Genomic DNA, 14,248 nt, shown 5'->3' with positions numbered 1-14,248 from the left:
AGGCATCTTACCAATTGTGCTTGGCCAGCCCCATCAAAGCTTTACCAACCTTCATTAGCAAAATAACCTTACATAAAATAACTTTTTTTTTTTTTTTTCCTGTGGTGGTCGGAGGGAAGAAGAGTAATAACAGGAGTCTTAAACTGCTGTGCCAAGTTACCATCCAGCCAAAACCATTCCTAGCAAGAAAGGAACAGTGGTAGAAGAGACTGTAGCTCAGCAGAGCTCAGAAGATCAGAAAGCAGTCAAGAGGTCAAGGAGAAAGGGAATGAGAAGCCTCTGGTTTTGTCCACTGACAGAATTTTGAAGAAATCTTCTCTTTTGTCTCCTGCCCCAACCATTGGTAGCAGTGATGGAAAAGCTAATGTAAAGTGAGTTTGCATGTGTTTGTACTATGGGATAAGTTGGTAAAGGGAGTGAGTAGCTGCTTTCCTGCTGTGCTGTGTACTTAATGAATGTCAAGGTGGTAAAGAGATGCAGCCCCTGAAGCACTACGCAGTTTGCTATCACTGACACCTCATTAGGGATGACTTGTGGCTCAGAAATTTGCTAGTGTGAATGTGTGCCTAATCTCTGGATCCAACAAACTCATCAGTAGTTCCTCCGAAGCACTCATTTTTCTTTGTCCTCAGCTGCCTATATTCAGATGAATACATACTTTCATCAGCTTTTGGACAAGAGGACTCTGGTCTACTCTACAATATTGATGGTCCTGACATTTGCCAGTTTCTGTGGAGCAAGCTAAGCGAGAATTTGAGTTTGAAATATAGGCTATTAGGAATTTAATTATAATGACCTCAAGGACAGTGTTTTGAATAGTTCTCCTGAACTAATTAGTCAACTGGCTTTTTAAAGTTTAATTGTTAATAATTTTATTGTCACAGATAATAATTTAGAGAGCAGCTAACAATCAGTGTAATTACATCCTTCACTCATTTTTCAATAGCTGAGCTTTATAAAGATAATAGCTCTGGTCATCCTTTGCATTAGCTGGCACAATGCATTGTTATTGTGCTTTGGAAGCCTCCAGAAAAAGCAAAACCTTGTTTGGGCAAATATCTCCTAGTGTCTGTAAGGTTTCCTTTGCCCTGTTTTCTCACCACCACTCTCTGCTGTCACAAAACTCTTTTGTGCTAACTCCAACACATCAAAAACTAGTACTTCTTTCAGGACAAAAACCACTAACTAGTATTAGAAAACATCCTGTTAGGATATATAATAAAATTGGCTGAACTTCACGTTGTAGGGTCAGAAAAGGGATGTATTGAAAGGCTTTGAGGGATTGTTCTCTTGTTTGTTTGTTTTGGACACACCCCAAAATTAGACAAAGTGGAGAGGCAGTAGCAAGTGAAGTAGGAATGGCTGTGACCGGGAAGATAATGAACATATTAATTAAGAACCATACCATAATCTGAATTTCCTCAGAAGTCATCAGTTTAAATGATCAAATAAATTCTATTATATATTGTTAGCAGTCCAAAAAATTTAGAAGTTGCCTGCATCTTTGACAAAACCACCTTAGAAATTTAAGGCATGTGAGAACCAAAGAGGAGCACTCTGGCTACAGCAGAACTCAGTAACTTTCCACTCTGGTGTTCCAGGCTACAAAATGGTGACTTTTAACTTACCCTTAAAAGCCAAGTGTGTGCAGGTGTAACTGCTGGCCTTAGCCTTGCACTTCACCAATGTTCAGTGTCAGTACAGTTCCTTCTATACATACGCTTTTTACAAAGGGACAGACAAACTCTAACGCTGACAGCCAAATGCCAAAGTCCTTACTTTGCATCCAGCCCACACTTCCTTGGGATGAATCACTGGGAGTTTTGAGGCAGGTGTGAGTAAAATATTAAGGATGCTGCCACAGGGCACTGAGTATAAGTGGATTGAGATTGCTTTCATTGTAACCAATTACACTCAAGCAAGAGGCACAGCTGAATGAAGAAGGTCTTAAAGTCTAACAACTCGGTCCCCCTGGACTTTAATTTTACCTACTTGGTTACATGATTTTATTTCAATTGCACCATTAAGTAACTGATGCTGATGTCATTTTTGACTTAAGCTAACGTCACAAGTTTTATGAGGCAAAACAATATAGATGTCACCATCCACTTATTTTAGGATTTTATTTTCAACTTAAACTCTGTAGATCTTGGTGGGCAAATAGAAGTTTGATGATTGTTGATAGCAGGGGAAATAAACTTGGTTCAGGAGGATTTATTAAAAAACAAAAACAAAAACAAAAAAACACACAACAGCCTTGGTAAATCATTTACCACAGAACTGAGTATTAAGCAAATGACACAGAGGGAGCCCACATCATCTGCAATTTTGTTATTTATAGTGGTCTCTGTACTGCCCAGACCTGCATTACATCTTCACCCAGCTTCTCTTTCTTAGCCAAAAGGAAAATGAACCCCCGAGGAAGCAGAAATACTGGAATAGTGGGATAAAAATGTCTTGTGGGAAATAAATAAATAAATAAATAAATCACAGGAAACGTATCTATTTTTAGGGGAGCATTAAAAAAAAAAATGAACTTGTCTGTGAGCATGCATTGAAAAAGCGTATCTCAGGGCTTTTGTGATGGCATAAAGGAACAAAGAGATATAAATTAAAGACCAGCTTTTAAAAAGCAGATTAGAACAGTCAGAGCTAAATGCAAATGAAGGGGCGAAGCAGCATGAAGCCAGGAAAGCAAGGATGTGTGGAAAGCCCAGGGGAGGATGGAGGAATGGAGAAAAGACATACTGGATCAGAGGCTTGAGCTGTGACTGCAGCATCACCGAGGGCTGGGTGAGATCCGGGCTCCTGTCAGCTGTGGTTTAGGGGTATCAGGTTTGCCTAACCAGTCTGACATTTCCTCAGATGTGTTTATCAGCTTTGTTTGAGGGCAGCTGGCCCCTGGCACTTTGCAGCTCTTAGGGGAGGAGCAAGAATTGATTCTTCATGATTGATGGTGCTGTGCTTGAATGCAGCCCCTAATTACCCTGCCCAGCTGCACAGCAGGTTCCCCTCATCCCCTGAGCACAGCTAGAACACAGCCTGCCAGGACTGGGTGTGCTGTAACAGCCCCATCTGTGGTGGACACCTCCAATGCTTTACTCATCTGATTTTTCATCAGCCGGCTAGAGAACTCAGCAGATAGGCTGCCGTGCTGAGCAAACTATGCAGAGTGGGGCAGAGAGGTGAAAATCAAGGTGAAGACAAAGCAGTAAGGAATCCTGATCATAACATCCAGGTTTAGCTGCATCATTTCTATCAGATTCAGGCTTGGTCCTGTGTTGAAATTACTTCTCTGCTGCTCAGGCCTTGGAATGTAGACTATTTGTGTTGGCACTTTAATTATAATAACCTCACAGGCAATGTTTTGAAAAGCTTCACTGAACTAATTGGCTGACTGACATTTATAAGCTAAACAAGCAGCCGTGGTGTTGTAGCACATCCCAGTTAGTGCTTTCTCTCAAGCTACATCTCTGTTGCTGTGCTTGTTCAGGATTCGAGCTCTCCACTAACACAGTCTCCTTCGTTATCCATAACCTCCTTTACCACCCACATTTGGGGCATCTCCCTAACTCAAATCTAGAGCAAGCAATCTGCTTCACCAAGTGGGAACACAAGCCCAGAAGGACCAGCTCAGGCTCACATGCTGCTTGATGGACTTGGTGAGCTCAAGCCTCGAAAGCCCGGCCTGAAGTTAGGGTTAGAGGCAGAGCACAAATGGCTCATTACAGACTGGAAAAGCCAGCCCATAGTGCTGGGCAGTTAGGTGTTGAACTCCTGAACTCCTGCTGGCTGCATTCTCCCAGATGTTGCTACCTAATTGTGCAGGCAGCAGATACACCGGTCGGGCCAGCAGCAATGTTTTCAAGGGGTGAGGAGGTGACTGTAAAATAGTGATGACAGTGCTTTCCAGTTCTGCTTCCACTGTTCTGGTGGGACAGTGGAAATATTTAAAATTAAATTTGTGAATCCTATTCAAAATAAAGTCTCTTTATTGCATAGCTCAACTGTATGGCTCTTCAATGCTGTATTTTATCAATTTTAAAAAATATTAGCACATTGGTAGTGACAGCTGTCTCTATACAGCTGCTACACGCAGTGAGAAATACTCGTCCGTGTGGTTTTGCTCTTTATTAATTTCCATTACAAATGGTTTTTGGTGTGGATTACAATTCTTGCAGTGGCAAAGCAATCAGCAGTAGCAGTGCTCTGAAGGGAACAAGCAGACATACTCATACCTCTTGTCTGGACTGTATCGTGATTTGAGGCTGTTTACACACACAGGCGCCACGGTCATTAGCAAATCTCACGTATACAGCAGGGGGATTGCAAGCAACAGCATTCTTGTCCAAAAATCATCTGTAACTTGGTGACCAGAAGGAACAGCTCCTCTGTTTATCTCCAAAAGGAATGAAAGTGCTTTCCTTGTGAGCAGCCAGCACATAGGGTCTGTCTGAGGGATAATCAGATACAGGCAGACAGACACATGCAGCATTAGTTCGCAGACTGCCTGCTCTGATGTCAGCAAAGCAGCCTCTCTGATCTGAATAGAGATTAGCACAGTTGCTACCAGCCTTATTTTATGGTCCTTCATTTACAGACTCCTGATTCAGTTATGTTCATATTAAGATAAGCTGAACTGGATGAATCTAGAAAACCAGTCCTAGAGAAGCAGGCAAGGGAGTTAAATTATCTTCTTATTTTCTCTAATACTTCAGGTTCACATTTCTAAATTTCATTTAAGCTTTACCTTGACCTTAAGACTAGTTCTATTTGCAAACTAATTTTGGTCATCTGAAAGCCAGAAATATAGTAACAATCTGAAGAGACCACTGAGTTTAGTGATGACAGCAGGAAATTGTTGTATACATGTATACATAAGATACATAGCTTCTAAATGAACGGTGTTTCATCCTTTCTAAAGTCAACTTTTTTCACCTATTCTCAAGCCCCAATAAATCACACACACACACAAGATTTTTGAAGGACTCTCCTCCCTACTGCCCTATGCATTTCACTATATTCAGACCTACTGTAATTGTGCCTGGATCCTGTACTGTCCCACCATTAAATTACAAACTGTATGGGAAAAGGCCATGTTTTATCTTTAGCAACATCACTCTACAAAACCTATAGACAGACACATATACTGAAATGCAAGCAAGGTGAGGATCATATATTGCACAGCTAGCTAAATATCTTGGGGAACTGCAGTAAAATATTTCTGTTTGCTTTTCTTCTGTTCTTTGAGGTGCTGTACCAGTAACACCTCAAAAATATATGTGCTTATGTGCCTGTAAGTAAATAGTTATAAGTATATACATGTATCTGCTTTACTAACAGTAATATGTACCAATGTGTGTAAGGACAAGATTCCTTAACAATATAGAAAACATTAGTTTTCTTTAAAACACAGCAGTAACTCTCCTGGCAAACACTGAAGGATTTAATTCATCTATACTTTCTCATTATCAAAGAAGCCCCTGCTCTTTTTAAACATCTTTATTCCCATGCTAACATTACAGTAAATAACATCCATACCAGAAGCCGAATGGGTTCATTAGTTGTCCCTCCATCCATAGCTAACTGGCTCAGAAATATGATCTTTTGCCAAGAATACCAGTAAGCACAGATTTTTCTACTGTTACTCCTCTGTGAAGATTGCCTTGCATCATCATTCAAAGTCCTAATGTATTGAGTTCTCACTGTGTCTGGGGATGCATTTGGCTTGCGTCTGGCCTTGAACAGCAATGTTTTAATTACTTTGTTTTAAAAGGGAGAGATTTCTTGACAGAGGAAAGGGAGCAAGGAGACAGCTAGCTCTAGAGGTCAGAATACACTGGACTGAGTCAGTATTACAGCTGGTAGTTGTGTTCAGACATCTAGATCATGTTCCTTTCTACGCAGTTTCAAACAATGCTTGTGAATTTGTTAATGCCACCCTCTGACGGAGTAACAGGACCACTGAACTTGTAAAAATACGTGGTTAGGCTTTAAGGTGTGGAACATCCTGGAAGAACCTGACTAGGCAGACGATGGCTTTGACATGCATGAAGAATTTTGTATTGTTTCAGCAACCAGAAGAACAGAATTAAAGGACAGTATATGACTAAAAGTATCTTTAGCAGACAAACGTTTTTTTTTATTTTTGGTACTACTAATAACACCTTTGATTATTGCAAGTAAACATTTTTACTATTCATTTGAGACGTTCTTGATGGCTGCATTCACATCAGGTGAGGAAACAAAATGTCTCAACTTTTACTTCTTGTCTTTACCTCACTGGCACAAACCTGAAGTCATCAAGCTTTGAGTATTTAGGGACAAATCCAGAAACACAAGTCAGAATTTCCTTAGTTCATTCCTGACTAAGCCAATGGAAACTTACCTTCTTAGATTAGAAGTTCTTTGAGTTTATGACGTTTTGGCAATACATGTGCAATACTAAAGCATGTGGAATATTGAAAGAGTTTATATTTCATTTTTCCTCTGAAGGAGAAACCAGTTTTCAAGTCATTGACTTCGATTCTCTGTTCCCATTATCAAAATGATATCACAATGAGGTAATCTAGGCTTAATTTTGCTATGTCAGTTTTGCTACATATCTGGAAAGAAAAATAGTACAATCATGAAGAAAACAATCCCTCCTTGTGTTATGCCGCCTGCTGCTGAACTGAGCAACTGGCTATAAATTTCCTTGGTGGGGGGATAACCAGAAGAACACAACAAGGAGAAATCAACAGGGAGATAGATCTCCAGGATGAAGTCAGAATATCTTGCGGTGATGGCAGATTTGCCTTTGCAGATACAGTGGTAATTCCCAGGGTCTCTCCTAGTAATCAAATTGAAAACACAATTAGTACGGTCAGGCCCTTCATCACAGTTCAGAGAAACAAACCATACAGACATTTTCTAATGACATCAACAACAACTTTATCACTGGACCTAGTGAAGGTCACTTCCACTTTTCAGAGCAAAGCTTCGACACATATCTCACCTTCAGCAACAACAGCTGCTAAAGCTTCCTTCAGCAGGAAATGGAGGCCTTTGAAGACATTGCTTGTAGAGGATGGTGGGAATTTTGGGGTCATTCTTTGGCTGGGATTTGGGAATGGTACTTTAGTGTCTCATGGGGATGGAGTAGGCTCCAGGGAGGCCTAGGTGCATCTCCTGCTTTCCACTCTTGCATGTGTATGAATGAGGTAGGGGCCCAAGAAGTGACACAGGTTGGTCTCTCCTCATGCAGGGTTAACAGCCAGGTTGGGGCATGGAGCAGCAGGGCCCAACCCCGGGCCCACCACAGCCACCTTCACCTGGGGGCCAGAATGCGCTGCTGAGTCCTTGCCCCCAGCTGCAGTCGTCTGCAGGTTTCCGTGGGGTCAGCTCTAAGAGGTTGCCCTCTGCTATGTATAGTACAACAGCAGTATGATTGTAAAAAAAATATTTTTAAAAATCTGCTGTTCTAAAATAGGCCCTGTTTAATTATAAAGATATGCCTCTGAAAAATGAAAATTCAATCTCATCAGCAGAAAACGCAGTCACACACTCTGGACCCAATTTTCAGGTGCTCTGTGACCCAGTGTCCCCAAAACACCCAATCCCCTAGGTAGTTCCTGGCCATAGTGGTTGCCCGAGTATGTCCAGAAGCACTTTGCACAAGTGTAGAGACCCAGTTTTGACGAGCAGGCTCTCCCTCTGGAGGCCTCCAAGAGCATCTGCCTCTCTCCTCTTATATAACAACGTGCAGTTAATTCGGAGGATTCAGTTAGTAGATTCCTAAAATGGAAGCACAATTTAAATGCTGACATTAGGTGGCTTAGCTCCCACTCATGCAGCTTCCCAACTGCTATAAAGGCACACGCATCAACCTGTCAGCGTTTTAGAAAAGCCTTCCATGGTAGTTCTTGTATATAGCTATGACAAGCAGGAAGAGATGAACCCTGTTCCTGCTACATTTGCTGTATGTAAGGAACAGATCAGTCATGCATCATTTGTATGATCTGTCTTTCCACGGCAAAAACCTCACAGTCCCATCACCTGCGCTCAGACATCGATCACGCTGGGCTCTACGAGGCCTAAGTGCAGAGGCTGCTCCTGCATGTCAGTAACGTTTTCTGAATGATGCTTTATAAGCACACAAATGATTTCTTAAGACAATCTGCACCCCAGAGATCTGGTATCGCTCTGGTGAGCCACGGCAAAACCCAGCTCCCCCTCACTGCTGAAACTGACAGTAGCAGGCCTCTGACCAGCAGCCCAGAGAGAGCAGGCCCTCCCGTTGCTGGGCTGGTGTCCCTGCCTCCACACTTTGGGAGGATTACTGAACCAGGGGACTGGTTTTGATGTTGGTCAGCTGGGGGCTCTGAGGTTAGGACAAATCACCGTTTTCCCAGAAGGGATGAGGAGGCAGTACTCAAACTAGAAGTCACTTCAAGCAGCACCACAGCCTACACCGCTGTGCTGACATGTCGAGCCACAGCCGTGGGCACAAGAGCTGCAGCCCCCTGCAGCTGTGAGCATCTTCAACAGCAACACCACACGCAGAGCCCTTGGCAGGGTGAGCACTGCAGCTGTGGGCCTTTCCCCGGCCTAAATGTACACATTCATTTCCCTGCTGGATGTCGGTAACTGCTGTGTTGTTTGCAATACTGGAAACTAAATGTGCCATTCACTAGATTTCTGGAAAAAAAATATAATGCATATTTTTAAAGTGTGGTGCTCAAGAGGATTATTTGTGCTGAGGTTTCTAGCTCTTTCTATAACCTAAAAGAAAGAAAAAAAAAAAAAAAAAAAAAAGAGCCAAAGAATTATTGCACCTCCTCTGCCCAGCCTCCAGCGCAGAAATAAAACTAACAGCTCGGCCTCCCCGGCAAGCTGTGAAGAGTCAGATACTCCTGCCCTGCTTATTCTCCACTCAGAGGCAATTTGTTCCTTTTAAAACCCTTAACAGCATTTTGCCGAAGCTCCCATCAGGGAAATTGCGGTGCGACCTGTGCCATTCCCATGCCACTTTCCAAAGCACTTGGTGTTGCCCCGCTCCCCGCTGGCACGCAGCACAGGCAGTGGTTAACCAGGCAACCCGTGTCATTGCTCACTCATGGTTTATCCACACCGTTTATACCCCTCGTAACAAAACCCACCGCGTGCACACGCGCGGTTCGTGACCACCCACGCAAATACTCTAAAATAAGGGCAACTGGCAGCGGACTCAGCGCAGGAACACTTAAAAATTCAATCAGGCCCCAGCGAGGATCGAACTCGCGACCCCTGGTTTACAAGACCAGTGCTCTAACCACTGAGCTATGGAGCCGCCGCTCAACAACTGCCCCCGCTCCGCCTAACAGCCCTCACCGCCCCCCCACCCGCCCCCTCAGCGCTCTCCGCCGAGCCCCGGCAGCGGCCGCGTTACCCCCGTGCCAGCCGCCGGGCCTGGCCGCCTCCCTCTGGCCCCGGCGGGGCGGGGAACGGGGCTCGGGACCCTAAGGCCCTGCGGGGCGGCCGCCGCCGGGAGGAGCCCGCGGCCCGCCGGCAGCCAGCGGCCCGCGCGGCCCCGCAGCGCCGCCCCTCGCCCGGCCGCGTGTGGGGGGCGCGGGTCGTGAGGCGGGGCGGAGGAAGACCCGAAGCGTCCTCGTCTCTCCAAGGCTTTACTGGCGTTAACCCCCGTGTATTTTGTACTAAATGACAGCAATAAAATTGGGAATTAAACCCTGAACAGTTGTTGTTGACTCTGCGAAAACTAAGCCCCGTGGGGCAGCAGGACGGTAGATACAGCACAAGGGGGGCAGGCACATTTTCTCCACAGAGTGGTACTCACTGCCTGGGTATTAATTCCAGTCACCTTTAGAGCAGCTTTAGGGACAATAAGTGTTTAAATCCACTAAGAGTTTCTTCTTAATTCTGTATTGGGTTTGGAAATAAGATAGAATGCTGCGTCCATTAGTGTAGATGCACTTCAGCTGGGCCATTGCCTTCTCTCCCAGCCTTGCCATTGTTATCCCTGGCACAGCTCTAACAAGCCTTATTTCAGCCCTGTCCCCCTTCTCACCTAGTTTAAAGCTCTCTCAATGAGCCCCGCCAGCTCCTGGCCCAGGATCCATTTTCCCCTTAGAGATAGGGACCTGTCTGCAGCCATCAGGCTGGGTGACGAGTAAAGCGCCCCATGGTCAAAAAAAAACCACAAAATTTCTGTGTTGGCACCAGCCTCTGAGCCACGTGTTTATCAGGTGGGCTTTCCGTGTCCTCTCTGTACCCCTCCCTGCCACCGTAGGGATGGACGAAAACACCACCTGTACTCCCGCTCCATCCACTAACCGTCCCAGACCAACTAAAGTCCTGTTTGATGGTCTTCAGGCTTCTCTTTTCAATGTCATCACTGCCAGCCCGGACTATTAAAAGAGGATAATAGTCAGAGGGATGAACCATGTTGGGAAGCTTTCTGGCAATGTCCCTGACCCTGGCCCCAGGGAGGCAGCAGACTTCCCTATGGGTAGGGTCAGGCTGACAAATAGGTCCCTCTGTTCCCCTGAGAAGGGAGTAGCCCACAACAATCACCCTTCTTTCTGTCCTGGTGGAGGCAGTCCTGAGGAGTGGAGTCGACTTCCTCGCCCTAGGCATCCTCCTGGGTACACTTTCTACCTCTTCCTCGCCCACCGGTCTCTCAAGCTCCAGGACCTGTTGCGTAAGGGCAGCTGGGAAGGTGGGGCTGGTGGTGGGGGGCATCGCCTGCAATGTCAAGCAGGGACCTGTCTCCATTCCTCCTCAACTCCTAGGTCCCCTGCCTCTGCCCGACAGCAACAGGGCAGGAGGTCCACCCCCATTTGGGGTGTCTCACCCCAGTGCCTGTCCTTCAGGCCACGCAGGGAGTCGCTCCACAAGTCTATCTCCCGCTCACACTCCCTGATATCCCTCGACCTCTCGACCTCCTCCTCGAGTTCTGCCACGAGGCGGACCAGGTCATCCACCTGCTGGCACCTCACGCACACAGTCTCTCTGCCCCCCGCAGGTGCTAGCAACAGGCTCAGGCACTGCCTGTACCCGGAGACCTGAACTGCCCCAGTTTTGAGCGGGCAGTCAGTCTGGGTGTGTACAGACCTACTGGAGAGCGCTGTGCCTGGTGTACACCATTGCAGCTGAGCTAGTGGTAGACTGCCGTTAGAGGAGGTGTTCATATGGGTGGGGGGGAGCGCTCTGCCCTGCCTGCGCCAACTGCCGCGCCAACTGCCGCGCCACGCCCTGCTTGCCCGTCCTGGTCGCCGCGCTCCCTAGGGGCAGCTGTTGAACGGCCGGGGAGGGCGCTGCTGGCTCTGCCTACGCCTCGTTCTTGCCTCGTTCACCTCCCTCGCAGGGCCCTGGCGTCTCCCTCGCGTGGGCTCTGTGCCGGAAAAGTTAGCCCTGCCTGTCCGATCCCCCGCTCCGCTGCGGAACGCGTCTGCCCCGGAGCTGATCGCCTCGGCAAGTGCAACCAACACCGGAGAACATAAGAACAGTACAGATTATTCATTATCATGATTATATTGACAAGATAAATTGTTACACTCTGGAAAACTGAAAAAAAAAAAAAAAAATCCCTTTACCTTGTGAAGGACCTCTCTTCTAGTCCCTGTGCCAGTCAGGCCCAGCCTGAGTTGCCATGTGCCCATCTGTGAACCTGGGGAACCACTGAAATCCCTGCTGCAGGGTATCGTGCAAGTGCATTGATGCATAAGAAGTCCATGAAATATTTAAGCATTGGTTAAAAAAAAAAAAAGAAAAAAGAAAAACAGGAAAAATACCTGAAAGGCCCAACAACAGCAACAAAACTATATGGAAACTTGTTGCATGTTACCATATTGTTCTCTTACACCTCTGTTGTGTCCTGCTGCTACTATACGTCACTGTGGAGGCAGACAGACAAAAATTGCTCAGTAAGGTTTTGAAGTCCTGACACCTTCCCTCAGATGCCAAAAGGAACACATTGGCTGTGGTGCTTGAGCAGGACAAAGCTACGTGGCAGCATCTGTCAGTGAGAGGAATAGCGTGTTTCCTGCATTCTTCAAAGGGAGCATGATTGAGAAAAAACACAGTGAAAATTAAAAAATAAATGCTTACCTCTTATCAACATCTTAAGTGACTGAAAGTGGGGTTTTAAAAGACTTGCTTTTCCTCTCCTTGCAGTCTCTTTAAGCTAGGTGCATTTAAAGCAATAAAACAAGATTGTTGTTTGGTCCTGGAAGACATGCACAGAAACACCGCGGTAAGAATCTTGATCTAGCCATTGCATAGTCCAACAGCAAGCAGCCAGGTCAGAGATGTATGAATTCAAAATAGGAGAATGGACCCATTTCTCATGCAGAGCTAATTGTGCTTTAAAATTTTCATGTGCTTGCACTTTGTTGCTATGTTCACATCACTTTGGGGAATGTACAGATCATCTCTAAAAACTCTCAGATTAGTATGGAAATAAAAATCAACAAATAAACCAATAAATCATTTACATTCCTTCCAGTAATCTCTTATTCTTCTACACTCCTCTATTTTATCCCCACCACCTTCTTCCAAACACAGTGTTAGAGCTGAGCCAATAGCTAGTTGGCAATTTTCCTTTTAAAATCTATAATTCATATTCACTTCAATATAACTGAGTATCCCATCTTTTTAAAACAGAGAACAATTTTTTTGCATATGAAGTCAGAAAATGCTTGTCTACCTTAAGCAACCAAAATCTATTATTGCAGTAATCACTCCCTCGCTAAGTCAGTACATCAGTGCTTGAGCTGGGAAACCCTCAGTTCCTTCAGTGCATTAGTATTGACAAAGCTAGTTCTTCAAATACATTTTTAATAACCTTTTTATACGGTGCAATATCACTGAAAGTTCACTGCATTTATTTTTGTCAGTTCAGAATCGGGGGATTTCATATGAAAGGACTGAAGAAATTTTTCTATTAGTGCTCTCCATTCTAAGGGCCCCAAAACATTAATGCTGTGAACGTTAATATTCTGCCCTGATAAGTAATCTGGTTCTGTGCATATTGCAGTAGGGCTAATGGGAGAAACCAGAAAAGTAGCTTTGTGGATCAGGAGCACTGCCAAATTGCAGGGATCTCCTCTACCGCTGATGATTTTTCTCTCTATATTGATTTTTTTTTTTTTAATGTCACAGTACCAGAGCGGTGGCACAGGCTGCCTTTCATGTTACCTAAGACATCAAAGGGAGATACCGAGGACCTGACTCTTCACTGTTTTCCACCTTTTTCCAGCACTGACACTCACGCCTAATGCGTGCAACATACTGCAAAGATAGCATCCCTGTACAAGTCTCATGCTAGCCTTCATTGTGTCTGAGGCTTCAGATTACAGCTTCAAGCTCTTTGAAGCTCTGAGCCCAACACTAGTCATATCTAGCCACGTGATGGGAATGCCCATGCCTTGGACCATGAACTGGTCTTTGCTGGCTCCTATCATGGGATAGGGCTCATGACACACAATGCCTGGGAATCTTCCTGGTAGTCTGAGCAGACAAGGCAAGTAATAAATGGATTTGCCCTGCATGCTTGTGTCACTTAAAGGTTTGGTCCCATGGCTGGAGTGAGGTCCTTGGAAGAAAACATGCTTCTCTGAACCAGCAGAGATTTTGACATCATCCAGCCGCTCTCAAGGACATGAAGTTCATTTGCCATTTATCACTCACGATTAATCTCTTTAATCATTTGGAGGGGTAAAATTCAGTTCTCTTGCATTACACAGCTGTAAAGACCACCTATGTGCTTCCTGTGCCAGTCTGTTTCCTGAGCTAAGAGAGAACTTCCCCTGAGTGGAACAAGACTGCTTCTTGCAAAGGAATTACCACAGTCTCTTTGTTTTTCATCATAATAATAAATAAATAAAATTCCATTTGCATTTCCCTCTATTTGTTTCTGTATTCACTTCCATTTTTGGTTTATCTTTTCACCAGAACAGTAGGCCAGGAGAAAGGCTTGCTGGGCATCTACAGTATGTGTATGAAATAATACCGTATTGAATGAAAACACCAAAGTCATCTGTTTTTTTGTTTGTTTGTTTGTTTGTTTGTTTGTTGCACTTTTTTGTTTGTTTGTTTTTGTTTTGTCTTTTTTCTTTTTTAATAGATGAGCTGATAGGAAATGAGTTCCGTACGGGCCAGAGTTGGGGGAGTGGACTTCATATACGATTTTCCATAGCATTGTGTAACTGTCCATTTAAGAACAGGCATCAAGCCACAGCAGGGGTCAACAGGTAATTTTCTCTGACAC

At 44.9% G+C, this 14,248-nt stretch overlaps 1 long non-coding RNA gene and 1 other non-coding gene across 2 annotated transcripts; both read right to left on the bottom strand.

Moving 5' to 3' along the window:
* Nucleotides 1–4,035: 4,035 nt before the first annotated feature.
* Nucleotides 4,036–13,852, bottom strand: LOC140002585 (uncharacterized). Its single transcript, XR_011809538.1, has 3 exons — nucleotides 11,092–13,852; nucleotides 6,998–7,776; nucleotides 4,036–6,832 (listed from the first exon to the last, which is right to left on the bottom strand). It is a non-coding gene; the product is annotated as an uncharacterized lncRNA (long non-coding RNA).
* TRNAT-UGU (transfer RNA threonine (anticodon UGU)) lies at nucleotides 9,238–9,310 on the bottom strand. Its single transcript has one exon. It is a non-coding gene; the product is annotated as a tRNA-Thr (tRNA).
* Nucleotides 13,853–14,248: the final 396 nt, after the last annotated feature.

The sequence above is a fragment of the Anas platyrhynchos genome, chromosome 5, assembly GCF_047663525.1.
Source record: "Anas platyrhynchos isolate ZD024472 breed Pekin duck chromosome 5, IASCAAS_PekinDuck_T2T, whole genome shotgun sequence".
Classification (NCBI taxonomy): Eukaryota; Metazoa; Chordata; class Aves; order Anseriformes; family Anatidae; genus Anas; species Anas platyrhynchos.
Note: the sequence above shows the minus strand (reverse complement) of the source record. Positions and strands in the feature narration are given on the sequence as shown.